The sequence below is a fragment of the Coregonus lavaretus genome (genome assembly GCF_964263955.1).
Source record: "Coregonus lavaretus genome assembly, chromosome: 10".
NCBI lineage: Eukaryota > Metazoa > Chordata > Actinopteri > Salmoniformes > Salmonidae > Coregonus > Coregonus lavaretus.
In genome coordinates, this window is record NC_139997.1 from 4,633,891 (window position 1) to 4,659,599 (window position 25,709).

Below are 25,709 nucleotides of genomic sequence, written 5' to 3' on the forward strand. Positions count from 1 at the left end.
CTCCTAACCGACATATCCACCCTCTCCCTCCTCGACAAAGTGGTCCTGGATCACTTCGTACAGGCGCTACCCCACGACATGAAGAGGGCAGCAAGCCTATGCGGAAGCAGTGGAGCAGTGGAGAAGCATCAGAAAACTCAGGCCCTACTGAGGGGGAGCCGGGATGAGTCGGCGACCTGTGCGAGGGGACGGAAGGACAACCCCACCGCGGTGTACCCCGAACCGACGGTCGGCAGGGCCAAGGGACCGCAAACCCGTGGAGAGACGGCTGGGGAAGGGCCGACCCGCCACTGACGACCCCATGTAGATGGAGACCAACAGAGGTGTTTTGAGTGTGGCGCCCGGGGACACATTGCCTGGAATTGCCCTGCTCGAGATGAGTCGATGCAATCAGCTAGCACCAGAGGCCAGGTGGGTCACGCCGTGAACTATGTCACCTCCTGTTGGGCGCACCATGAATCAACTGCCCCCATGGTCCCGGTGAAGGTTGACGGACACGACACGGAAGCGCTATTAGACTCTGGACATAGTGGGACCTCTGGTAAAGGCTGCACGAGGACACAGGTACATCTTGGTAATAGTAGACTATGCCACCCGGTATCCCGAGGCCATTCCCCTACGGGCGGCGGTATCCAAGGGAATCGCCCGGGAGCTGTTCCACCTCTTTAGCCGGGTGGGCATCCCGAACGAGATCCTGATTGACCAAGGTACAGAGTTTATGTCCCGCCTCATTAAAGAGTTGTGTGCCCTCATGCAGATCAAGCAGATCCGGACCTCCGTTTTTCACCCGCAGACGGATGGGCTCGTTGAGCGCTTTAACAAAACGCTCTAACAGATGCTACGGAAGGTCATCGAGCAGGACGGGAAGAACTGAGACCAGCTGCTACCCCACCTAATGTTCTCAATCCGAGAAGTACCCCAATCCTCCACTGGGTTTTCCCCGTGGCCTACTGGACCTCGCCAAGGAGGTGTGGGAAGCCCAACCGACCCCCTTACGCAGCGTGGTAGAGCACGTGGAGACGATGCGGGAGCGGATGACAGCCATATGGCCAGTCGTGAGGGAACATATGGAGAAGGCCCAACGCGCCCAAGCCCAGGTCTACAATCGGGGAGCCCAGCGCCGAGAATTCCAGGTGGGAGACAGGATGTTGGTGTTGATCCCCACGGCCGAAAGTAAGTTCCTGGCAACATGGCGCGGACCATACGAGGTGGTAGAGAAACTGGGACCTGTCAACTACCGCGTACGGCAACCGGGGAGACGGAAACCTCAACAGATTTACCACGTGAACCTGTTGAAGAAGTGGCACGAGAGGACAGCCTTGGCCGTGTTATGGTCGGGACCCAGGACGCCAACGGTACCAGTGGTGGTCCCGAGCAGTGAGGACCTCGACTCGGCCCAGAAGCAAGGACAGCCACCAGGGGAAGACTCGTCGAGGCCTGGTAACAGATGGAGTATACATCACGAGGCGGTGGCTCCATCTGCTGGACGTGCCAGGTCTCGACGGGCTCCCCGGATAGGACTAACTGGGAGCTGGTGAGGATTAAGGGCGGATTGAACAGTTGATGTTGAGATGTGTCTGTTACTTGAACTCTGTGAAGCATATATTTGGGCTGCAATTTCTGAGGCTGGTAACTATAATGAACTTATCCTCTGCAGCAGAGGTAACTCTGGGTCTTCCATTCCTGTGGCGGTCATCATGAGAGCCAGTTTCATCATAGCGCTTGATGGTTTTTGCGACCGCACTTGAAGAAACTTTCAAAGTTCTTGAAATGTTCTGTATTGACTGACCTTCATGTCTTAAAGTAATGATGGACTGTCATTTCTCTTTGCTTATTTGAGCTGTTCTTGCCATAATATAGACTTGGTCTTTTACCAAATAGGGCTATCTTCTGTATACCCCCCTACCTTGTCACAACACAACTGATTGGCTCAAACGCATTAAGAAGGAAAGAAATTCCACAAATTAACTTTTAAGAAGGCACACCTGTTAATTGAAATGCATTCCAGGTGACTACCTCATGAAGCTGGTTGAGAGAATGCCAAGAGTGTGCAAAGCTGTCATCAAGGCGAAGGGTGGCTATTTGAAGAATCTCAAATATAAAATATATTTTGATTTGTTTAACAATTTTTTGGTTACTACATGATTCCATATGTGTTATTTCATAGTTTTAATGTCTTCACTATTATTCTACAATGTAGAAAATAGTAAAAATAAAGAAAAACCCTTGAATGAGTAGGTGTGTCCAAACTTTTGACCAGTAGTGTATATATACACACACATAGATACACAACATATACACTACCGTTCAAAAGTTTGGGGTCACTTAGAAATGTTTTTGTTTTTGAAAGAAAAGCAATTATTTTGTCCATTAAAATAACATCAAATTGATCAGAAATACAGTATAGACATTGTTAATGTTGTAAATGGCTATTGTAGCTGGAAACTGCTGATTTTTTTATGGAATATCTACGTAGGCGTACAGAGGCCCATTATCAGCAACCATCAGTCCTGTGTTCCAATGGCACGTTGTGTGAGCTAATCCAAGTTTATCATTTTAAAAGGCTAATTGATCATTAGAAAGCCCTTTTGCAATTATGTTAGCACAGCTGAAAACTGTTGTGCTGATTAAAGAAGCAATAAAACTGGCCTTCTTGAGACTAGTTGAGTATCTGGAGCATCAGCAATTGTGAGTTTGATTACAGGATCAAAATGGCCAGAAACAAATAACTTTCTTCTGAAACTCGTCGGTCTATTCTTGTTCTGAGAAATGAAGGCTATTCCATGCGAGAAATTGCCAAGAAACTGAAAATCTCATACAACGCTGTGTACTACTCCCTTCACAGAACAGTGCAAACTGTCTCTAACCAGAATGGAAAGAGGAGTGGGAGGCCCCGGTGCACAACTGAGCAAGAGGACAAATAAATTAGTGTCTAGTTTGAGAAACAGGCGCCTTACAGGTCATCAACTCGCAGCTTCATTAAATAGTACCCGCAAAACACCAGTCTCCACGTCAACAGTGAAGAGGCGACTCCGGGATGCTGACCTTCTAGGCAGAGTTGCAAAGAAAAAGCCATATCTCAGACTGGCCAATAAAAAGAAAAGATTAAGATGGGCATTTTCTTTGCAACTCTGCCAAGAAGGTCAGCATCCCGGAGTCGCCTCTTCACTGTTACATATTCTGGTTAGAACCAGTAGAACTGTTTGGCCATAATGACAATCGTTATGTTTGGAGGAAAAAGGGAAAGGATTGCAAGCCAAAGAACACCATCCCAACCGTGAAGCACAGGGGTGGCAGCATCATGCTGTGGGGGTGCTTTGCTGCAGGAGGGACTGGTGCACTTCACAAAAGAGATGGCATCATGAGGAAGGAAGGAAAATTATGTGGATATATTGAAGCAACATCTCAAGACATCAGTCAGGAAGGTAAAGCTTGGTCGCAAATGGGTCTTCCAAATGGACAATAACGCCAAGCATACTTCCAAAGTTGTGGCAAAATGGCTTAAGGGCAACAAAGTCTAGGTATTGGAGTGGTCATCACAAAGCCCTGACCTCAATCCTATAGAAGATTTGTGGGCAGAACTGAAAAAGCGTGTGCGAGCAAGGAGGCCTACAAACCTGACTCAGTTACACCAGCTCTGTCAGGAGGAATGGGCCAAAATTCACCCAACTTATTATGGGAAGCTTGTGGAAGGCTACCCGAAAACTTTGACCCAAGTTAAACAATTTAAAGGCAATGCTACCAAATACTAATTGAGTGTATGTAAAATTCTGACCCACTGGGAACGTGATGAAAGAAATAAAAGCAGAAATAAATAATTCTCTCTACTATTATTCTGACATTTCACACTCTTAAAATAAAGTGGTGATCCTAACTGACCTAAAACAGGGATTTTTTTTTTTTTATGTCAGGAATTGTGAAAAACTTAGTTTAAATGTATTTGGCTAAGGTTTATGTAAACTTCCGACTTCAACTGTGTGTGTATATATATATATACACACGAGATATACAACATATACTGTATATACACACGCAGAGATACACAGCACATATATATATATATACACACACACACACACACAGATATTAGATACACAACGTATCGTATTTTCCACCATAATTTGCAAATAAATTCATAAAAAATCCTACAATGTGATTTTCTGGATTTTTTTCTTCTCAATTTGTCTGTCATAGTTGACGTGTACCTATGATGAAAATGACAGGCCTCTCTCATCTTTTTAAGTGGGAGAACTTGCACAATTGGTGGCTGACTAAATACTTTTTTTCCCCACTGTATATACACACACAGAAACGCAGGGGGGTAGTGGGCGTAGCCAACGTTGCCATCTTCGACTCCTCTTTTGCCCAGAGACAACACTTTGCTGTTTTAAAGCTACTTTTCTTCAATTCTACACATTTTGCCATGGGGCTGAGAGGGGGGGGGGGGGGGGGGGGACTGTTTTAAAGGACACTTACACAACATATGATTTTATATATATTATATAACACAGATATTAGATACACATTATAACTACACTGAACAAAAATATAACACAACAATTTCAAAGATTCTACTGAGTTACAGTACATTTAAGGAAATCAGTCAATTTAAATCAATAAATTAGGCCCTAATCTATGGATTTCACATGACTGGGAATACAGATATGCATCTGTTGGTCACAGATACCTTAAAAAAAAAAAGGTAGGGGCGTGGATCAGAAAACCAGTCAGTATCTGGTGACCACCATTTGCCTCATGCAGCGCAACACATCTCCTTCACATAGAGTTGATCATGCTGTTGATTGAGGCCTGTGGAATGTTGTCCCACTCCTCTGCAATTGCTGTGCGAAGTTTCTGGATATTGGCGGGAACTGGAACACGCTGTCGTACAAGTCGATCCAGAGCACCCCAAACATGCTCAATTGGAGACATGTCTGGTGAGTATGCAGACCATGGAAAAACTGGGACATTTTCAGCTTCCAGGAATTGTGTACAGATCCTTCCAACATGGGGCCGTGCATTATCATGCTGAAACATGAGGTGATGGTGGTGGATGAATGGCACGACAATGGGCCTCAGGATCTCGTCACGGTGTGTCTGTGCATTCAAATTGCCATCGATAAAATGCAATTCTGTTCGTTGTCAGTACATTATGCATGCCCATACCATAACCCCACCGCCACCATTGGGCACCCATCAGCAAACTGCTCACCCACACGACGCCATACACGCTGTCTGCCATCTGCCTGGTACAGTTGAAACTGGGTTTCATCTGTGAAGATTACACTTCTCCAGCGTACCAGTGGCCATCGAAGGTGAGCATTTTCCCAGTGAAGTCGGTTATGACGCCAAACTGCAGTCAGGTCAAGACCCTGGTCAGGACGACGAGCACGCAGATGAGCTTACTTGAGACGGTTTCTGACAGTTTGAGTAGAAATTATTTGGTTGTGCAAACCCACAGTTTCATCAGCTGTCCGGGTGGCTGGTCTGAGATGATCCCGCAGGTGAAGAAGCCGGGTGTGGAGGTCCTGGGCTGGCGTGGTTACACATGGTCTGCGGTTGTGAGGCCAGTTGGACGTACTGCCAAATTCTCTAAAATGACGTTGGAGGTGGCTTATGGAAGATAAATCAACATTCAATTCTCTGGCAACAGCTCTGGTGGACATTCCTGCAGTCAGCATGCCAATTGCACGCTCCCTTAAAACTTGAGACATCTGTGGCATTTTGTTGTGTGACAAAACTGCACATTTTAGAGTGGCCTTTTATAGTCCCCAGCACAAGATTCTTGATATGGCACACCTGTCAAGTGGATGGATTATCTTGGCAAAGGAGAAATGCTCACTAACAGGGATGTAAACAAATTTGTGAACAAAATGAGAGAAATACGCTTTTTGTGTGTATGGAAAATTTCAGGGATTTTTTATTTCAGCTCATGAAGCCTGGGACCAACACCTTACATGTTGTGTTTATATTTTTGTTCAGTATATATGCACATTATATAACACAGAGATTAGATACACAACATATGATATACAAGCCGGTGTTAACATCAGGAGAGGAGATGATAACTTTAACATAGAGATATGTTACACCGAGAAAAACTATTCATGAAATATTGTAATAGAAAAGTATAATAATTTACATTTAATTAATAATTTATTCGAGATCCGGCTCAAAGGACCACCAAGATCATCTGTAGCGGTCCTCTGTAGCTCAGCTGGTAGAGCACGGCGCTTGTAACGCCAAGGTGGGTTCGATCCCCGGGACCACCCATACACAAAAATGTATGCACGCATGACTGTAAGTCGCTTTGGATAAAAGCGTCTGCTAAATGGCATATTATATTATATTATTATATTATATTAATATTTTATTATTATAAGACGCGTGCGCACATATACACAGAAAAGGGTTATCAAATTGTGTGTCTCAGTACAGAGTGCGTAAAGCTATGTGAGGTTGAGGCGGAGAGGAGTGAGGGCCATTAGAACCAGAGAGCTAACCCTTACTCATCTACTGCTGGCCCAGCCTGGCCAGCTCCCACACAGCCCTGTCACACCTGGTTCCTCCTCATCTACCACTCTGACCCAGAGACCCCCAGCCTGACTAGCTCCCACACAGCCCTGTCACACCTGGTTCCTCCTCATCTACCACTCTGACCCAGAGACCCCCAGCCTGACTAGCTCCCACACAGCCCTGTCACACCTGGTTCCTCCTCATCTACCACTCTGACCCAGAGACCCCCAGCCTGACTAGCTCCCACACAGCCCTGTCACACCTGGTTCCTCCTCATCTACCACTCTGACCCAGAGACCCCCAGCCTGACTAGCTCCCACACAGCCCTGTCACACCTGGTTCCTCCTCATCTACCACTCTGACCCAGAGACCCCCAGCCGGGCTAGCTCCCACACACTGTTCTGTTAGCCAGGGACCTGAGAACAATTATACACCCAGCTGTAGCAACCAACACTTCCTTCCTCCCCTCTCCTCTCCCCCCCTCTCTTCTATTCCCACCTCCTTCCCTCCAAAGCTGGATGTTCAACAGAAACCGTGTCGTGGAGGCTGGGGCAGGGAGTCAACACCATCCAGCCATTTATTTCCCACATAGCAGCAGCCAGCCCCATCCCTATCAGCCCTACTAGCCCTGCGCTCTCTCTGACTAAGAAAATAGTCAGCCCCCCCCCCCCTCTAGACAGCAGTCCTTCCAGTGCAGTGTTTTACCTCTAGACAGCGGTCCTGCCATTGTTTTACCTCTAGACAGCAGTCCTGCCAGTGTTATATCTCTAGACAGCGGTCCTGCCAGTGTTATACCTCTAGACAGCAGTCCTGCCAGTGTATTACCTCTAGACAGCGGTCCTGCCAGTGTATTACCTCTAGACAGCGGTCCTGCCAGTGTTTTACCTCTAGACAGCAGTCCTGCGAGTGTTTTACCTCTAGACAGCGGTCCTGCCAGTGTTTTACCTCTAGACAGCGGTCCTGCCAGTGTTATACCTCTAGACAGCGGTCCTGCCAGTGTTATACCTCTAGACAGCGGTCCTGCCAGTGTATTAACTCTAGACAGCGGTCCTGCCAGTGTATTACCTCTAGACAGCAGTCCTTCCAGTGCAGTGTTTTACCTCTAGACAGCGGTCCTGCCAGTGTTATACCTCTAGACAGCGGTCCTGCCAGTGTTATACCTCTAGACAGCGGTTCTGCCAGTGTTATACCTCTAGACAGCGGTCCTGCCAGTGTATTACCTCTAGACAGCGGTCCTGCCAGTGTATTACCTCTAGACAGCGGTCCTGCCAGTGTTTTACCTCTAGACAGCGGTCCTGCCAGTGTATTACCTCTAGACAGCGGTCCTGCCAGTGTATTACCTCTAGACAGCGGTCCTGCCAGTGTATTACCTCTAGACAGCGGTCCTGCCAGTGTATTACCTCTAGACAGCGGTCCTGCCAGTGTATTACCTCTAGACAGCGGTCCTGCCAGTGTTTTACCTCTAGACAGCGGTCCTGCCAGTGTTTTACCTCTAGACAGCAGTCCTTCCAGTGCAGTGTTTTACCTCTAGACAGCGGTCCTGCCAGTGTTTTACCTCTAGACAGCGGTCCTGCCAGTGTATTACCTCTAGACAGCAGTCCTTCCAGTGCAGTGTTTTACCTCTAGACAGCGGTCCTGCCAGTGTTTTACCTCTAGACAGCAGTCCTGCGAGTGTTATATCTCTAGACAGCAGTCCTTCCAGTGCAGTGTTTTACCTCTAGACAGCGGTCCTGCCAGTGTTATACCTCTAGACAGCGGTCCTGCCAGTGTATTACCTCTAGACAGCGGTTCTGCCAGTGTTATACCTCTAAACAGCGGTCCTGCCAGTGTATTACCTCTAGACAGCAGTCCTGCCAGTGTATTACCTCTAGACAGCGGTTCTGCCAGTGTTATACCTCTAGACAGCGGTCCTGCCAGTGTATTACCTCTAGACAGCGGTCCTGCCAGTGTATTACCTCTAGACAGCGGTCCTGCCAGTGTATTACCTCTAGACAGCGGTCCTGCCAGTGTTTTACCTCTAGACAGCGGTCCTGCCAGTGTTTTACCTCTAGACAGCGGTCCTGCCAGTGTATTACCTCTAGACAGCAGTCCTTCCAGTGCAGTGTTTTACCTCTAGACAGCGGTCCTGCCAGTGTATTACCTCTAGACAGCAGTCCTTCCAGTGCAGTGTTTTACCTCTAGACAGCGGTCCTGCCAGTGTTTTACCTCTAGACAGCAGTCCTGCGTGTGTTTTACCTCTAGACAGCAGTCCTGCCAGTGTTTTACCTCTAGACAGCGGTCCTGCCAGTGTTTTACCTCTAGACAGTGGTCCTGCCAGTGTTATACCTCTAGACAGCGGTCCTGCCAGTGTTTTACCTCTAGACAGCGGTCCTGCCAGTGTTTTACCTCTAGACAGCGGTCCTGCCAGTGTATTACCTCTAGACAGCGGTCCTGCCAGTGTTTTACCCCTAGACAGCGGTCCTGCCAGTGTTTTACCTCTAGACAGCGGTCCTGCCAGTGTATTACCTCTAGACAGCGGTCCTGCCAGTGTATTACCTCTAGACAGCGGTCCTGCCAGTGTATTACCTCTAGACAGCGGTCCTGCCAGTGTATTACCTCTAGACAGCGGTCCTGCCAGTGTTTTACCTCTAGACAGCGGCTCTGCCAGTGTTATACCTCTAGACAGCGGTCCTGCCAGTGTATTACCTCTAGACAGCGGTCCTGCCAGTGTTATACCTTTAGACTAATGCCAAGAGTGTGCAAAGCTGTCATCAACTTAAAGAGTGGCTACTTTGAAGAATCTCAAATATAAAATATATTTTGATTTGTTTAACACTTTTTTGGTTACTACATGATTCCATATGTGTTATTTCATAGTTTTGATGTCTTCACTATTATTCTACAATGTAGAAAATAGTAAAAAATAAAGAAAAACCCTGGAATGAGTAGGTGTGTCCAAACTTTTGACTGGTACTGTATATCAAAAAATATATATACATGGTTTGGGATTTCATATTGCAGATTAGGGGATGCATAGCATACAAATGTATTTGTATATGAACATCGAAATGGTAGTATCCAATAGCAAATAAATTACCATCATCATCATCAGAAATTACCATCATCATCATCAGAAATTATCATCAGAAAATACCATTATCATCTCAACCTAATTTGAGGTTGGTTCTGTTATGCATGAGGTTGGTTCTGTTATGCATGAGGTTGGTTCTGTTATGCATGAGGTTGGTTCTGTTATGCATGAGGTTGGTTCTGTTATGCATGAGGTTGGTTCTGTTATGCAATAGGTTGGTTCTGCTATGTATGAGGTTGGTTCTGTTATGTAATAGGTTCGAATTCTACTAGACGAAAAGCACTACATTTTCGCAATTTCACATACAATAAAAATGTCTAAATCGGACATGGCCAGACAGACTAGGTCAAAACCAGGAGTAGACAGACAGACAACCAAGATGAAGCACTAGTTGGACCAAGCGGAAGAGGAGAGCATGGCAGTGGGGCAGTGGGGCAGGGAGAGAAAGAGAGAGAAAGAGAGAGAGAGAGAGAGATACAGAGAGAAAGAGAGAGAGAGAGAGAGAGAGAGAGAGAGAGAGAGAGAGACAGAGAGAGAGACAGAGAGAGAGAGAGACAGAGACAGAGAGAGAGACAGAGACAGAGGGAAAGAGAGAGAGAGAGACAGAGAGAAAGAGACAGAGACAGAGACAGAGACAGAGACAGAGAGAAAGAGACAGAGACAGAGACAGAGACAGAGACAGAGACAGAGAGAGAGAGAGAGAGAGAGAGAGAGAGAGAGAGAGAGAGAGAGAGAGAGAGAGCGAGAGAGAGAGAGACAGAGACAGAGACAGAGACAGAGATACAGACAGAGAGAGAGAGACAGAGAGAAAGAGAGAAAGAGAGAGAGAAAGAGAGAAAGAGAGAAAGAGAGAGAGAGAGAGTATATAGTCAGAGGGCGATGTTGTCAGGGGTTGGCAGTAACTTCGTTGACTGAGGGACAAAGGAAAGATCAGTCAACGGGAAAAATTGAAGAGAGAGGTGAGGGCTGGGGCCCAGAGAGAGGTGAGGGATGGGGCCCAGAGAGAGGTGAGGGGCGGGGGGCCAGAAAGAGGTGAGGGCTGGGGCCCAGAGAGAGGTGAGGGCTGGGGCCCAGAGAGAGGTGAGGGCTGGGGCCCAGAGGGAGGTGAGGGCAGGGGCCCAGAGAGAGGTGAGGGATGGGGCCCAGAGAGAGGTGAGGGATGGGGCCCAGAGAGAGGTGAGGGGCGGGGGCCAGAGAGAGGTGAGGGCTGGGGCCCAGAGAGAGGTGAGGGCTGGGTCCCAGAGGGAGGTGAGGGCTGGGGCCCAGAGAGAGGTGAGGGCTGGGGCCCAGAGAGAGGTGAGGGATGGGGCCCAGAGAGAGGTGAGGGCTAGGGCCCAGAGAGAGCTTAGGGCTAGGGCCCAGAGAGAGGTGAGGGATGGGGCCCAGAGAGAGGTGAGGGGCGGGGGGCCAGAAAGAGGTGAGGGCTGGGGCCCAGAGAGAGGTGAGGGCTGGGGCCCAGAGAGAGGTGAGGGCTGGGGCCCAGAGGGAGGTGAGGGCAGGGGCCCAGAGAGAGGTGAGGGATGGGGCCCAGAGAGAGGTGAGGGATGGGGCCCAGAGAGAGGTGAGGGCTGGGGCCCAGAGAGAGGTGAGGGCTGGGGCCCAGAGAGAGGTGAGGGCTGGGGCCCAGAGAGAGGTGAGGGATGGGGCCCAGAGAGAGGTGAGGGCTGGGGCCCAGAGGGAGGTGAGGGCAGGGGCCCAGAGAGAGGTGAGGGATGGGGCCCAGAGAGAGGTGAGGGCAGGGGCCCAGAGAGAGGTGAGGGATGGGGCCCAGAGAGAGGTGAGGGCTGGGGCCCAGAGGGAGGTGAGGGCAGGGGCCCAGAGAGAGGTGAGGGATGGGGCCCAGAGAGAGGTGAGGGATGGGGCCCAGAGAGAGGTGAGGGATGGGGCCCAGAGAGAGGTGAGGGCTGGGGCCCAGAGAGAGGTGAGGGCTGGGGCCCAGAGAGAGGTTAGGGCTAGGGCCCAGAGAGAGGTGAGGGCTGGGGCCCAGAGAGAGGTTAGGGCTAGGGCCCAGAGAGAGGTGAGGGCTGGGGGCCAGAGAGAGGTGAGGGCTGGGGCCCAGAGAGAGGTGAGGGCTGGGGCCCAGAGAGAGGTGAGGGCTAGGACCCAGAGAGAGGTGAGGGCTAGGGCCCAGAGAGAGGTGAGGGCTGGGGCCCAGAGAGAGGTTAGGGCTAGGGCCCAGAGAGAGGTGAGGGCTGGGGCCCAGAGAGAGGTTAGGGCTAGGGCCCAGAGAGAGGTGAGGGCTGGTTCCCAGAGAGAGGTGAGGGCTAGGGCCCAGAGAGAGGTGAGGGCTAGGGCCCAGAGAGAGGTTAGGGCTGGAGCCCAGAGAGAGGTGAGCTCTGGGGGTCGGTGGAGGCCTCTGGCGAACAGGCACCGCCAGGCAGACAGCAAGAGAGCTCAAGCCATGCAGACAGTGAATGGCATGCGAAGGAGACGAGGAGAGAGGGAGAAGCTGGCTGGCAGACTGATAGCAAGTTGTCAGAGCAGTTTTGGAAAAAATATAACCAAAATAAATAAAACATTTCATGAAAGCAATTTGCCATGTGTGCTGTTGCCATGGAGACCAAATAATTAATATTACCAAAGGTAATTATCAAAGTAATTTACCATGACATTTCATGATTGATAACATATCATATCATTTATTATTAATAAGACAAATAGTCTTAAATGTACTTTAATGTTAAAAATACCTTCCCAGTGGATGAAACTGGTTGAAAAAAATTGGTGATTTCAACCAGTTTTGCCTACTCGGTTAGATGTTGTAAAAATGAGAGATTATTTAAAAACTACAACATTTCAAGGTCCCCTTTTAATCAAACCAGGTAACTGAGATTCCAGAATAAAGTCAAAAACACAGTAATGCAATTTCGCACATGCAAATAAAATCAATAGTTTGTTATTTTGTTCAATAAACAGACGAGACACACTTAAATTCCCCCGCCCCTGATCAAAGTCAACACACAAATATTTTATTTTATATTTTTACATTTTAGTCATTTTAGCAGACACTCTTATCCAGAGCGACTTACAGTTAGTGAGTGCATACATTTTATTTATTTATTTTTCACTTTTTTTTTTCCCCCCTCCTTTGTATAGCATTTTACTGTGCTACTATAGTCCAAAGGAAGTGGATGATGCCAGATGGTTGTATATATATATATATATATATATATATATATACATACACACACACAAACATTGAAGCTAGACTTCAGGCAACGAAAAGGTGCAATACGTAGCTTTTAGACGTGTTAGTGAACAACATACATGGTGGGTAATGTAGAGGTGCGTGTATACATGGAACAATTGTGCCTTTTTGATGGAAATATGGAGGTGGCTCTTAAAAGAGTCTTTGGGGGATTTTGGGGGATTTTGGAGTTCAGGTCATCCTCATTTATTCATCCCTAAATAGTTATTGCATAGTTTGGGTTGTGTTTTGGGTCATTGTCCTGTTGTAGGAGGAAATTGGCTCCAATCAAGCGCCGTCCACAGGGTATGGGATGGCGTTGCAAAATGGAGTGATAGCCTTCCTTCTTCAAGATCCCTTTTACCCTGTGCAAATCTCCACCTTTACCACCACCAAAGCACCCCAGACCATCACATTGCATCCATCATGCTTGACAGATGGCATCAAGCACTCCTCCAGCATCTTTTCATTTGGTCTACGTCTCACAAATGGTATTCTTTGTGATCCGAACACCTGTCTTTCCATAACACTTTTTCCAATCTTCCTCTGTCCAGTGTCTGTGTTCTTTTGCCCATCTTAATCTTTTCTTTTTATTTCTTTTTATTGTCTGAGATGTGGCTTTTTCTTTGCAACTCTGCCTAGAAGGTCAGCATCCTGGAGTCACCTCTTCACTGTTGACGTTGAGACTGGTGTTTTGCGGGTACTATTTCATGAAGCTGCCAGTTGAGGACCTGTGAAGCCCCTGTTTCTCAAACTTGACACTCAATGTATTTGTCCTCTTGCTCAGTTGTGCACCGGGGCCTCCCACTCCTCTTTCTATTCTGGTTAGAGCCAGTTTGCGCTGTTCTGTGAAGGGAGTAGTACACAGCGTTGTACGAGATCTTCAGTTTCTTGGCAATTTCTCGAATAGAATAGCTTTCATTTCTCAAAACAAGAATAGACTGATGAGTTTCAGAAGAAAGTTATTTGTTTTTGGCCAAAATCAGCCGTTTCCAGCTACAATAGCCATTTACAACATTATCAATGTCTACACTGTATTTCTGATCAATTTGAATGGTATTTTAATGGACAAAGAAGAAAAAAAAAAATTGCTTTTCTTTCGAAAACAAGGACATTTCTAAGTGACCGCAAACTTTTGAACGGTAGTGTATATTTTCAAAAGCATTTGAGTCTCTTGTTCGTATTTCACAACCTCCGCAGGCTTTTAGAGGTGCCTCCACGCGATCGAGCAAAATAAAAGGGCTCCTCTTGATTTAGGCTACATTACTGCACGCTAAATGTTTCTGATCAGTAATCGATGACCAAACTAATATATGAGCTATACCACCTCCAATAATTTGCCCAGCCAGAGAATTAGCCAAATAAAGCCTACAGACGGAGACTCAGTTAAACAAAATCACATTGATTGATTAAGACAAGTCACATGCTTTTGGTCAGGAGTAGGCCTATGCTACTAGGCTACTGAAGAATAAAATAATCCACTTGTTAAACTACATAACATGCGGTCAAAATGTTCTGATCAGTGCTAATAAATGAGCCAACTAGACAAGATTATCATGAGCAGCTTCACCTCAATTTAGCTAACATTTCCACAGGCTAATTGTAGCCTAACCAATATCCATACGGAGATTCAGTGAAAAGAAAAATCTGACATGACTAATTTATCAAGACGATTCCCCAAGCTTGTCTCAAAGTAGTGTAGGGCTGTCCCAGACCAAAAAAAAAATCTTAGTCGACCGAGAGTTATCTGTTCTTTCGACCAATCCATTGGTCAACAGAGTGTCCAAAGCTGGCATCAAGGCAAAGGGTGGCTACTTTGAAGAATCTCAAATATAAAATATATTTTGATTTGTTTAACACTTTTTTGGTTACTACATGATTCCATATGTGTTATTTTATAGTTTTGATGTCTTCACTATTATTCTACAATGTAGAAAATAGTAAAAAACTAAGAAAAACCCTTGAATGAGTAGGTGTCCAAACCTTTGACTGGCATTGTATAAATTTGCGACCGCTCTAATAAAAACAATCTCAGCCGACCAACAGCCTATCGACCAAACAATCGACCAGTCGACTAAATGGGGTCAGCCCTAAAGCAGCGGGATTGGGAGTTTCACTAAGCAACAATTTGATGTCTTCAACAGCATTAGACTACTTTATTCCAACAGTTTCATCATTCAGTGACATATATTCCCACAGTAATTTTTTATGGATACATCCAGTTGTGGTTAAGAAAACAGTGCATGTTTAGTGGTGGGCTATGTGAAGTGATGGGATGTTAACAGCCTAGTAACCGACATTGCCTAGCAACCCTCAAGAGTGTTAGAGCATAGTGCGTGCCAATGGCGCTTCAGCATTATGGCTACGTTTCATAGTAAGCCGCAGGCAGAACTTTACCACAATCATGACTAGGTCTGTTGGCAGAAATAAAAGTACAGGCTTTGTTAGCAGCAACACCTTTCAGATAAAGAAAAGGCAGCAAAAAGATGGCGGCTAAATGTCTTGGTACGTAAGGGGTATAAGCCCTTTCATGTTCCTTAATGGCTGCGTGACAGTCTTAATGGCTGCGTGACAGTCTTAATGGCTGCGTGACAGTCTTAATGGCTGCGTGACAGTCTTAATGGCTGCGTGACAGTCTTAATGGCTGCGTGACAGTCTTAATGGCTGCGTGACAGTCTTAATGGCTGCGTGACAGTCTTACTGGCTGCGTGACAGTCTTACTGGCTGCGTGACAGTCTTACTGGCTGCGTGACAGTCTTACTGGCTGCGTGACAGTCTTAATGGCTGCGTGACAGTCTTAATGGCTGCATGACAGTCTTAATGGCTGCGTGACAGTCTTAATGGCTGCGTGACAGTCTTAATGGCTGCGTGACAGTCTTAATGGCTGCGTGACAGTCTTAATGGCTGCGTGACAGTCTTAATGGCTGCGTGACAGTCTTAATAGCTGTGTGACAGTCTTAATGGCTGTGTGGCAGTCTTAATGGCTGCGTGACAGTCTTAATGGCTGTGTGGCAGTCTGACTTTATTTGTTTCTCCACATCCCTCCTTTAACAACAAGCTGCTGCTCTGCCTCTCACCATGCTGTTCAAAACACATATAATGTGTCCCAAATGGCACCCTATTCCCTTTATATATTTTGGTCAAAAGTAGTGCACTATATAGGGAGCCACTTGGGATGCAGCTCAATCTTGGCACCAGATTTAAAGAACGACTCCATTAAAGAACACTTAATAATACAACCGTGGAACAGTTTTCACAACCCATTCAGATCAATAGAGCAGGAAACGAGCAGAGGAAAAAAATAACTCTCCACGCTTTGAGTAACTTTCATTATCTCCTCAAACCAAAAGAACCATTGAGAATCAATATACTATGTATCAGAGACAGATCATATAATAATAATAATAATAATAATAATAATAATAATAATAATATATATCGGAGACAGTTACTATATAATAATAACAATAATAATAATAATAATAATAATGTATGTATATAATTTATATTTATCGGAGACAGATACATTTACATTTTAGTCATTTAGCAGACGCTCTTATCCAGAGTGACTTACAGTTAGCATATTTTTTTTTTTGATACTATATAATAACAACAATAATAATAATAATAATAATAATAATAATAATAACATAATATAGTATACAGCCACAAAGAAGGAAACATCCTGTGATTGTGTACCTCAGATGTTAGACAGTAAAACAAACGGCCCTTCTGAATATATCTACATTTTTATTGTATATAATTGTATTCTGTTTGTTTTGTGAAACCATTTGCCACGTTCAGCCAGCAAAATAAACAAGTGGCCTTTGGATTGACACGTCGGCGTCTTAACTCACACACATTACATTGGTTTAGAGGGGGAAAAGCCGAAAGCTATTAGCATATGAATGAGCGGAGGGTCCTTATGGCCAGAGTGTCGGAACAATGTGAGGATGACAGTGATTTAGCAGGTCACTACAGGACACTTCCTCTCCATTAGAATAAGCACATGGCATGCATAAGGACGCCAATGAGTCCACACACTATTATGGTGTGACAATGGCCCCCGGGCTCTGAACACTAATGGTGGACACGTGTGGTGTGTGGTGTGTGTGTGTGTGGGGGGGGGGGTTGTTTGTTAAACTGGCTTTTGTCCGGACGGACACGACATCTGCATGGAGACCAGTGTGTCTGCATGTGTGTCTGCGTGTGTGTGTCTGCGTGTGCGTGTGTGTGTCTGCGTGTGTATCTGCGTGTGCGTCTGCGCCTGTGTGTCTGTGTGTGTGTGTGTGTCTGTGTGTGCGTGTCTGCGTGTGCGTGTGTGTCTGCATGTGCGTGTCTGTGTGTGCGTGTGTGTCTGTGTCTGTGTCTGTGTGTGCGTGTGTGTCTGTGTCTGTGTGTGCGTGTGTGTCTGTGTCTGTGTGTGCGTGTGTCTGTGTGTGCGTGTGTGTCTGTGTGTGTGTGTCTGTGTGTGTCTGTGTCTGTGTGTGCGTGTGTGTCTGCATGTGTCTGTGTGTGTGTGTGTGTCTGCGTGTGTGTGTCTGTGTGTGTGTCTGCGCGTGTGTGTGTCTGTGTCTGTGTGTGTGTGTGTGTGGGTCTGCGTGTGTGTGTGTCTGTGTGTCTGTGTGTGTGTGTGTCTGTGTCTGTGTGTGTGTGTCTGTGTGTCTGTGTGTGTGTCTGTGTGTGTCTGTGTGTGTCTGCGTGTGCATGTGTGTCTGCGTGTGTGTGTCTGTGTGTGTGTGTGTGTCTGCGTGTGTGTGTGTCTGTGTGTCTGTGTGTGTGTGTCTGTGTGTGTCTGCGTGTGCGTGTGTGTCTGCGTGTGTGTGTCTGTGTCTGTGTGTGTGTGTGTATCTGCGTGTGTGTGTGTGTGTCTGCGTGTGTGTCTGCGTGTGTGTGTCTGTGTGTGCGTGTGTGTCTGCATGTGTCTGTGTGTGTCTGCGTGTGTGTCTGCGTGTGTGTCTGCGTGTGTGTGTCTGTGTGTGCATGTGTGTCTGCATGTGTCTGTGTGTGTGTGTCTGTGTGTGTGTGTCTGCGTGTGTGTGTCTGTGTGTGCGTGTGTGTCTGCATGTGTCTGCGTGTGTGTGTCTGCGTGTGTGTGTGTGTGTCTGCGTGTGCGTCTGCGCGTGTGTGTGTCTGTGTGTGCGTGTGTGTCTGCATGTGTCTGTGTGTGTGTGTCTGTGTGTGTCTGCGTGTGTGTGTCTGCGTGTGTGTGTGTGTGTCTGCGTGTGCGTCTGCGCGTGTGTGTGTGCGTGTGTATCTGCGTGTAAGTGTGCATCTGCATGTGTGTGTCTGTGTGTGTGTGTCTGTGTCTGTGTGTGCGTGTGTGTGTCTGTGTGTGTGTCTGTGTGTGTGTGTGCGTGTGTGGCTGCATGTGTCTGCGTGTGTGTGTCTGCGTGTGCATCTGCGTGTGCGTGCCTGTGTGTGTGTGTCTGTGTGTGTCTGTGTGTGTCTGTGTGTGTCTGTGTGTGTGTCTGTGTGTGTGTCTGTGTGTGTGTCTGTGTGTGTCTGTGTGTGTCTGTGTGTGTCTGTGTGTGTGTCTGTGTGTGTGTCTGTGTGTGTCTGTGTGTGTCTGTGTGTGTCTGTGTGTGTGTCTGTGTGTGTGTCTGTGTGTGTCTGTGTGTGTCTGTGTGTGTCTGTGTGTGTGTGTCTGTGTGTGTCTGTGTGTGTGTCTGTGTGTGTCTGTGTGTGTCTGTGTGTGTGTGGGGGGGGGGGGGGGGACGACATCTGCATGGAGACCAGTGTGTCTGCGTGTGTGTCTGCGCGTGTGTGTCTGTGTGTGCGTGTGTGCGTGTGCGTGTGTGTCTGCATGTGCGTGTCTGTGTGTGCGTGTGTGTCTGTGTCTGTGTGTGTCTGTGTGTGTGTCTGTGTGTGTCTGTGTGTGTCTGTGTGTGTCTGTGTGTGTGTGTCTGTGTGTGTCTGTGTGTGTCTGTGTGTGTGTCTGTGTGTGTCTGTGTGTGTCTGTGTGTGTGTCTGTGTGTGTCTGTGTGTGTCTGTGTGTGTGTGGGGGGGGGGGGGGACGACATCTGCATGGAGACCAGTGTGTCTGCGTGTGTGTCTGCGCGTGTGTGTCTGTGTGTGCGTGTGCGTGTGTGTCTGCATGTGCGTGTCTGTGTGTGCGTGTGTGTCTGTGTCTGTGTGTGTCTGTGTCTGTGTGTGCGTGTGTGTCTGTGTCTGTGTGTGTGTGTCTGTGTGTGTCTGTGTCTGTGTGTGCGTGTGTGTGTGTCTGTGTCTGTGTGTGCGTGTGTGTCTGCATGTGTCTGTGTGTGTGTGTCTGCGTGTGTGTGTCTGCGTGTGTGTGTCTGCGTGTGCGTCTGCGCGTGTGTGTGTCTGTGTGTGCGTGTGTATCTGCATGTGTCTGTGTGTGTGTGTCTGCGTGTGTCTGTGTGTGTCTGCGTGTGCGTGTGTGTCTGCGTGTGTGTGTCTGTGTCTGTGTGTGTGTGTGTGTCTGCGTGTGTGTGTGTCTGTGTGTCTGTGTGTGTGTGTCTGTGTGTGTCTGCGTGTGCGTGTCTGTGTCTGTGTGTGTGTGTGTATCTGCGTGTGTGTGTGTGTCTGCGTGTGTGTCTGCGTGTGTGTGTCTGTGTGTGCGTGTGTGTCTGCATGTGTCTGTGTGTGTCTGCGTGTGTGTCTGCGTGTGCGTGTCTGTGTGTGCGTGTGTGTCTGCATGTGTCTGTGTGTGTGTGTCTGTGTGTGTCTGCGTGTGTGTGTGTGTGTGTGTGTCTGCGTGTGTGTGTCTGCGTGTGTGTGTGTGTGTCTGTGTGTGTGTGTCTGTGTGTGTGTGTGCGTGTGTGTGTGTGTGTGTCTGTGTGTGTGTGTGCGTGTGTGGCTGCATGTGTCTGCGTGTGTGTGTCTGCGTGTGCATCTGCGTGTGCGTGTCTGTGTGTGTGTCTGTGTGTGTCTGTGTGTGTGTCTGTGTGTGTCTGTGTGTGTCTGTGTGTGTGTCTGTGTGTGTGTGTGTGTGTGTGTCTGTCTGTGTGTGTGTCTGTGTGTGTGTCTGTGTGTGTCTGTGTGTGTGTCTGCGTAATAATAATAATAATAATATATTTATTTTATATAGCGCTTTTTATCACAACGAGAACCTCAAAGACACCTTAACAGAATATAATACTAACTCTTCATCTTGGGATCTTGTTATTATTTATACAAAAAAAAATACACTGAGTGTACAAAACATTAGGAACACCTTCCTAATATTGAGTTGCACCCCCCCTTTTGCCCTCAGAACAGCCTCAATTCATCGGGGCATGGATTCTACAAGGTGTCAAAAGCTTTCGACAGGGATGCTGGCCCATGTTGACTCCAAAGCTTCCCACAGATGTGTCAAGTTGGCTGGATGTCCTTTGCATGGTGGAACAGTCTTGATACACACGGGAAACTGTTGAGCTTGAAAAACCCAGCAGCGTTGCAGTTCTTGACACACTCAAACCGGTGTGCCTGGCACCTACTACCATACCCCGTTCAAAGACACTTCAATCTTTTGTCTTGCCCATTCCCCCTCTGAATGGCAGACATACACAATCCATGTCTCAGTTGTCTCAAGGCTTCAAAATCCTTCTTTAACCTGTCTCCTCCCCTTCACCTACACTGATTGAAGTGGATTCAACAAGTGGCATCAATAAGTTATCATAGGCTTTCACCTGGTCAGTCTGTCATGAAAGGAGCAGATGTTCCTAATGTTTTCTACACTCAGTGTATGTGCAAGTGCTATTAAAAAAGTAATTGATTTTTATTTTTGGTCCTTTTTTAAAATCATGTATTAATTGGGTGTATCAAATGTGTTTTACGTGAAGCTGTGATGACATTGCCTGATCCATGGTAATGTTTTACATGTAGGCACAATATTATTCCATACATGGACACGCCACCCAAACCGATGTGGATCACCTATTTAGATGGTCCTCTGTAGCTCAGCTGGTAGAGCACGGCGCTTGTAACGCCAAGGTAGTGGGTTCGATCCCCCGGGACCACCCATACACAAAAAAATGTATGCACGCATGACTGTAAGTCGCTTTGGATAAAAGCGTCTGCTAAATGGCACCGGATGGTACCGGAGTGCCAAGTCTAGGTCCAAAAGACTTCTCAACAGCTTCTACCCCCAAGCCATAAGACTCCTGAACAGCTAATCATGGCTACCCGGACTATTTGCACTGCCCCCCCACCCCATCCTTTTTACGCTGCTGCTACTCTGTTAAGTAAGTATTTATGCATAGTCACTTTAACTCTACCCACATGTACATATTACCTCAACTACCTCAACTAGCCGGTGCCCCCGCACATTGACTCTGCACCGGTACCCCCCTGTATATATAGCCTCCCTACTGTCACTTTATTTTACTTCTGCTCTTTTTTTCTCAACACTTTTTTTGTTGTTGTTTTATTCTTACTTTTTTGTTTAAAATAAATGCACTGTTGGTTAAGGGCTGTAAGTAAGCATTTCACTGTAATGTCTGCACCTGTTGTATTCGGCGCATGTGACCAATAAAATTTGATTTGATTTGATTTGATATTATTATTATTATTATTATTATAGTGAGCAACCCTTGACTGGTATGAGTTATTGGTAAGGCTAGACAGGCAGACAGCAGGGGTCAACCCAACAGTAGAGACTAAATGGGCTCTGAATAAGAGCATCTGATAAACGGCACACATTTAAATGTAGACAGACAGAACTGTTGTGGAGCACAGACGCCTAGGCTAGGTTAAGTTGCGTTAGCTGCACTGTAAATGTACTATATTGTAGACTAAGGGCTCTGTCCCCTTAGTTTACTGCTGTGGGGAATGACTATGAGACGCGGCCCAAATGGCATCATATTCCATATACAGCGCACTACTTTTTGACCAAAGCTAGGATTGCAAAATTCCAGTAACTTCCCAAAAAAATTCCCTGGTTTTCACACAAATCCTAGTTGGAGGATCCACGTATTTCCTCCTCCAGGAATATTCCCACCAGGATATCTGGAAAACCAGGGAATCTGGGACCAGAAATGTTGCAACCCCTAACCTATTCCCTTTATAATGCCCTGGTCAAATGTAGTGCACTATATAGGGATTAGGGTGCCATTTGGTACACACACTAAGATTGACAGGCCAGGAGGAGGCCTCTCATTGATCTCTGTGGCTCACATCGCCTGCTGCCTGCCTGTACATCAGTGGTTCTCCCAGCACAGCCCAGAGGGAAAACAGTTGTTTGTAGTTACCTTGTTTGATCTGTCCCCGCACAGACGGGCTGGAGACCTGAGGGGGTGCTGCAGTCTTTTGGGGGGGGTCTCAGGGGTCCCGGGTCTAGGAGGCCTGGAGAACAGAACACCACAAAGACGCCATCAAATATTTAGCAGAGAGAAGTTTGAAATGTTGTGTCCATGTGCTGTGTAGAATCAACAAGCTTAGCGGTTTGGGGGGTATGGGGGGTGTGTGGGTCTGTGTGCAGACAGAGAAGGTTATGAATAACACTTACCCAGAATCAGATGAACTCATGGATACCATTTTTATGTCTCTGCATGCAGTTTGAAGGAAGTTGCTACCTAGAGTTAGCACAATGACTGAAAGTCTATGGGAACAGCTGCTAGCTGTACATTTCCAGCATGCTAACTGTTCCCTTAGACTTCCAGTCATTGCGCTAACGCTAATTAGAAATGGATCGTGAAAACTACCTTCAACTTCCTTCAAAGTACCAGTTGAAAGTTTGGACACCTACTCTTTCCAGGGTTTTTCTTTATTTTTACTATTTTCTACATTGTAGTATAATAGCGAAGACATCAAAACTATGAAATGACACATATGGAATCATGTAGTAACCAAAAAAGTGTTAAACAAATCAAAATATATTTTATATTTCAGATTCTTCAAATAGCCACCCTTTGCCTTGATGACAGCTTTGCACACTCTTGGCATTCTCTCAACCAGCTTCATGAGGTAGTCACCTGGAATGCATTTCAATTAACAGGTGTGCCTCTTAAAAGTTAAATTGTGGAATTTATTTCCTTCTTAATGCGTTTGAGCCAATCAGTTCTGTTGTGACAAGGTAGAAGATAGCCCTATTTGGGAAAAGACCAAGCCCATATTATGGCAAGAACAGCTCAGACATCTCAACATCAACTTTTCAGAGGGGACTGTGTGAATCAGGCCTTCATGGTCAAATTGCTTCAAAGAAACCACTACTAAAGGACACAAATTAGAAGAAGAAACCTGCTTGGGCCAAGAAAGACGAGCAATGGACATTAGACCGGAAATGTGTCCTTTGGTCTGGAGTCCAAATGTGAGATTTTTGGTTCCAACCACCGTGTCTTTGTGAGACGCGTTGTGGGTGAACGGATGATCTCCGCATGTGTGGTTGCCACCGTAAAGCATGGAGGAGGAGGTGTTATGGTGTGGGGGTGCTTTGCTGGTGACACTGTCTGTGACACTCCATGTGCTCGCCAGAGGTAGCCTGACTGCCATTAGGTACCGAGATGAGATCCTCAGACCCCTTGTGAGACCATATGCTGGTGCGGTTGGCCCTGGGTTCCTCCTAATGCAAGACATTTACATTTACATTTTAGTCATTTAGCAGACGCTCTTATCCAGAGCGACTTACAGGAGCAATTAGGGTTAAGTGCCTTGCTTAAGGGCACATCGACAGATTTTTCACCTAGTTGGCTTGGGGATTAGAACCAGCGACCTTTCGGTTACTGGCACAACGCTCTTACCCACTAAGCTACCTGACAATGCTAGACCTCATGTGGCTGGAGTGTGTCAGCAGTTCCTGCAAGAGGAAGGCATTGATGCTATGGACTGACCCGCCCGTTCTCCAGACCTGAATCCAATTGAGCACATCTGGGACATCATGTCTCGCTCCATCCACCAATGCCACGTTGCACCACAGACTGTCCAGGAGTTGGCGGATGCTTTAGTCCAGGTCTGGGAGGAGATCCCTCAGGAGACCATCCGCCACCTCATCAGGAGCATGCCCAGGCGTTGTAGGGAGGTCATACAGGCACGTGGAGGCCACACACACTACTGAGCCTCATTTTGACTTGTTGTAAGGACATTACATCAAAGTTGGATCAGCCTGTAGTGTGGTTTTCCACTTTAATTTTGAGGGTGACTCCAAATCCAGACCTCCATGGGTTGATAAATTTGATTTCCATTGATAATTTTTGTGTGATTTTGTTGTCAGCACATTCAACTATGTTAAGAAAAAAGTATTTAATAAGATTATTTCATTCATTCAGATCTAGGATGTGTTGTTTAAGTGTTCCCTTTATTTTTTTGAGCAGTGTGAATAAGGGCCACGAGCATCAGTTATATTTCAGATGGTGTCAACATAATTTAATTTTCACGCATTTTAGAGTATAATGGGGTTTTTTTTATTCTCCAGAAGTGACCTTTTCAGTCGTTCTTCCAAAAAAAATCTCCCCGGGGAGCATGTGCCCAGAGCCCCCCAAGCTACCTTTGCCACCGCTGCTGAAAAAAAATCCTAAGGGAAACACAGATTATACAAACTTACTCAATTCCCCTTTTAATTTAGGGTAACTACAGGCTCTGTCGTAGACGGCCCCGACCAGGAGACCCATGGGGCGGCGCACAATTGGCCCAGCATCGTCCAGGGTAGGGGAGGGAATGGCCGGCAGGGATGTAGCTCAGTTGGTAGAGCATGGCATTTGCAACGCCAGGGTTGTGGGTTCGATTCCCACGGGGGGCCATTATGAAAAATAACAAATAATAATGTATGCTAACTCTGGATAAGAGCGTCTGCTAAATGACTAAAATGTAAATGTAAATGTTTGGATGAGGGCTGTTCTGTTGTATCTATTAATTGAAATGAAGAAGGCTTTTTCTCAATGTTAAAGAAGAAGCCCAATCATTAAGCCTTTTCCAGACATTTTTATTACAACAAAAAAATGTAAGCAATTGTCTGAGGATGGTGCTGGACAAAAATAAACAAAAGGGGAAAGTTTCATGAAAAAAGCTTGAAATAAAGGTAAAAATCCAGGTTGTGTGATATGATCAACCAAAACACAGGACCTTACCTATATAGCTCTCCCAACATGCATCCTACCAGGGTTTCTTCCCTTCCTGACTGAATCCGTACAAACACACATACACATGTGTTAAAGGCCCAGTGCCTTCAAAAATGTGATTTCCAGTGTTTTATATACAGTGCCTTTGGTACGTATTCAGACCCCTTGACTTTTTCCACATTTTTTACGTTACAGCCTTATTCTAAAATGAATTATAATAATAATAATAATAATATGCCATTTAGCAGACGCTTTTATCCAAAGCGACTTACAGTCATGCGTGCATACATTTTTGTGTATGGGTGGTCCCGGGGATCGAACCCACTACCTTGGCGTTACAAGCGCCGTGCTCTACCAGCTGAGCTACAGAGGACCACATTAAATCTGTCTCTCTCTCTCATCCGTACTATCAAATTTATACAATTGTTTTTTCCCCCTCATCAATCTACACACAATACCCCATAATGACAAAGCAAAAACAGTTTTTGGAAAGGCAAATTAAAAAATGGAAATATATAATTTACATAAGTATTCAGACACTTTACTCAGTATTTTGTTGAAGCACCTTTGGCAGCGATTACAGCATCGAGTCTTCTTGGGTATGATGTTACAAGCTTGGCACACCTGTATTTGAGGAGTTTCTCCCATTCTTCTCTGCAGATCCTCTCAAGCTCTGCCCGGTTAGATGTGGAGCGTTGCTGCACAGCTATTTTCAGGTCTCTCCAGAGATGTTAGATCGGGTTCAAGTCCGGGTTCTGGCTGGGCCTCTCAAGGACATTCAGAGACTTGTCCCGAAGCCACTCCTGCATTGTCTTGGCTGTGTGTTCCAAACGTCTTCCATTTAAGAATGATGTAGGGCACTGTGTTCTAGGGGACCTTCAATGTTTTGGTACCCTTCCCCAGATCTGTGCCACGACACAATCCTGTCTCGGAGCTGTAC

The 25,709-nt window shown here is 46.6% G+C and overlaps 1 pseudogene across 1 annotated transcript in view; it reads right to left on the minus strand.

Annotated features, from left to right (window-relative positions):
* Nucleotides 1-21,916: 21,916 nt before the first annotated feature.
* Nucleotides 21,917-25,709, minus strand: part of LOC311135797 (WD repeat-containing protein 7-like) — a 112,753-nt pseudogene continuing 108,960 nt past the window's right edge. The window contains exon 19 of the transcript in view: nucleotides 21,917-22,061. The product of the transcript in view is annotated as a WD repeat-containing protein 7-like (transcript). The remainder of the gene's footprint in view (nucleotides 22,062-25,709) is intronic.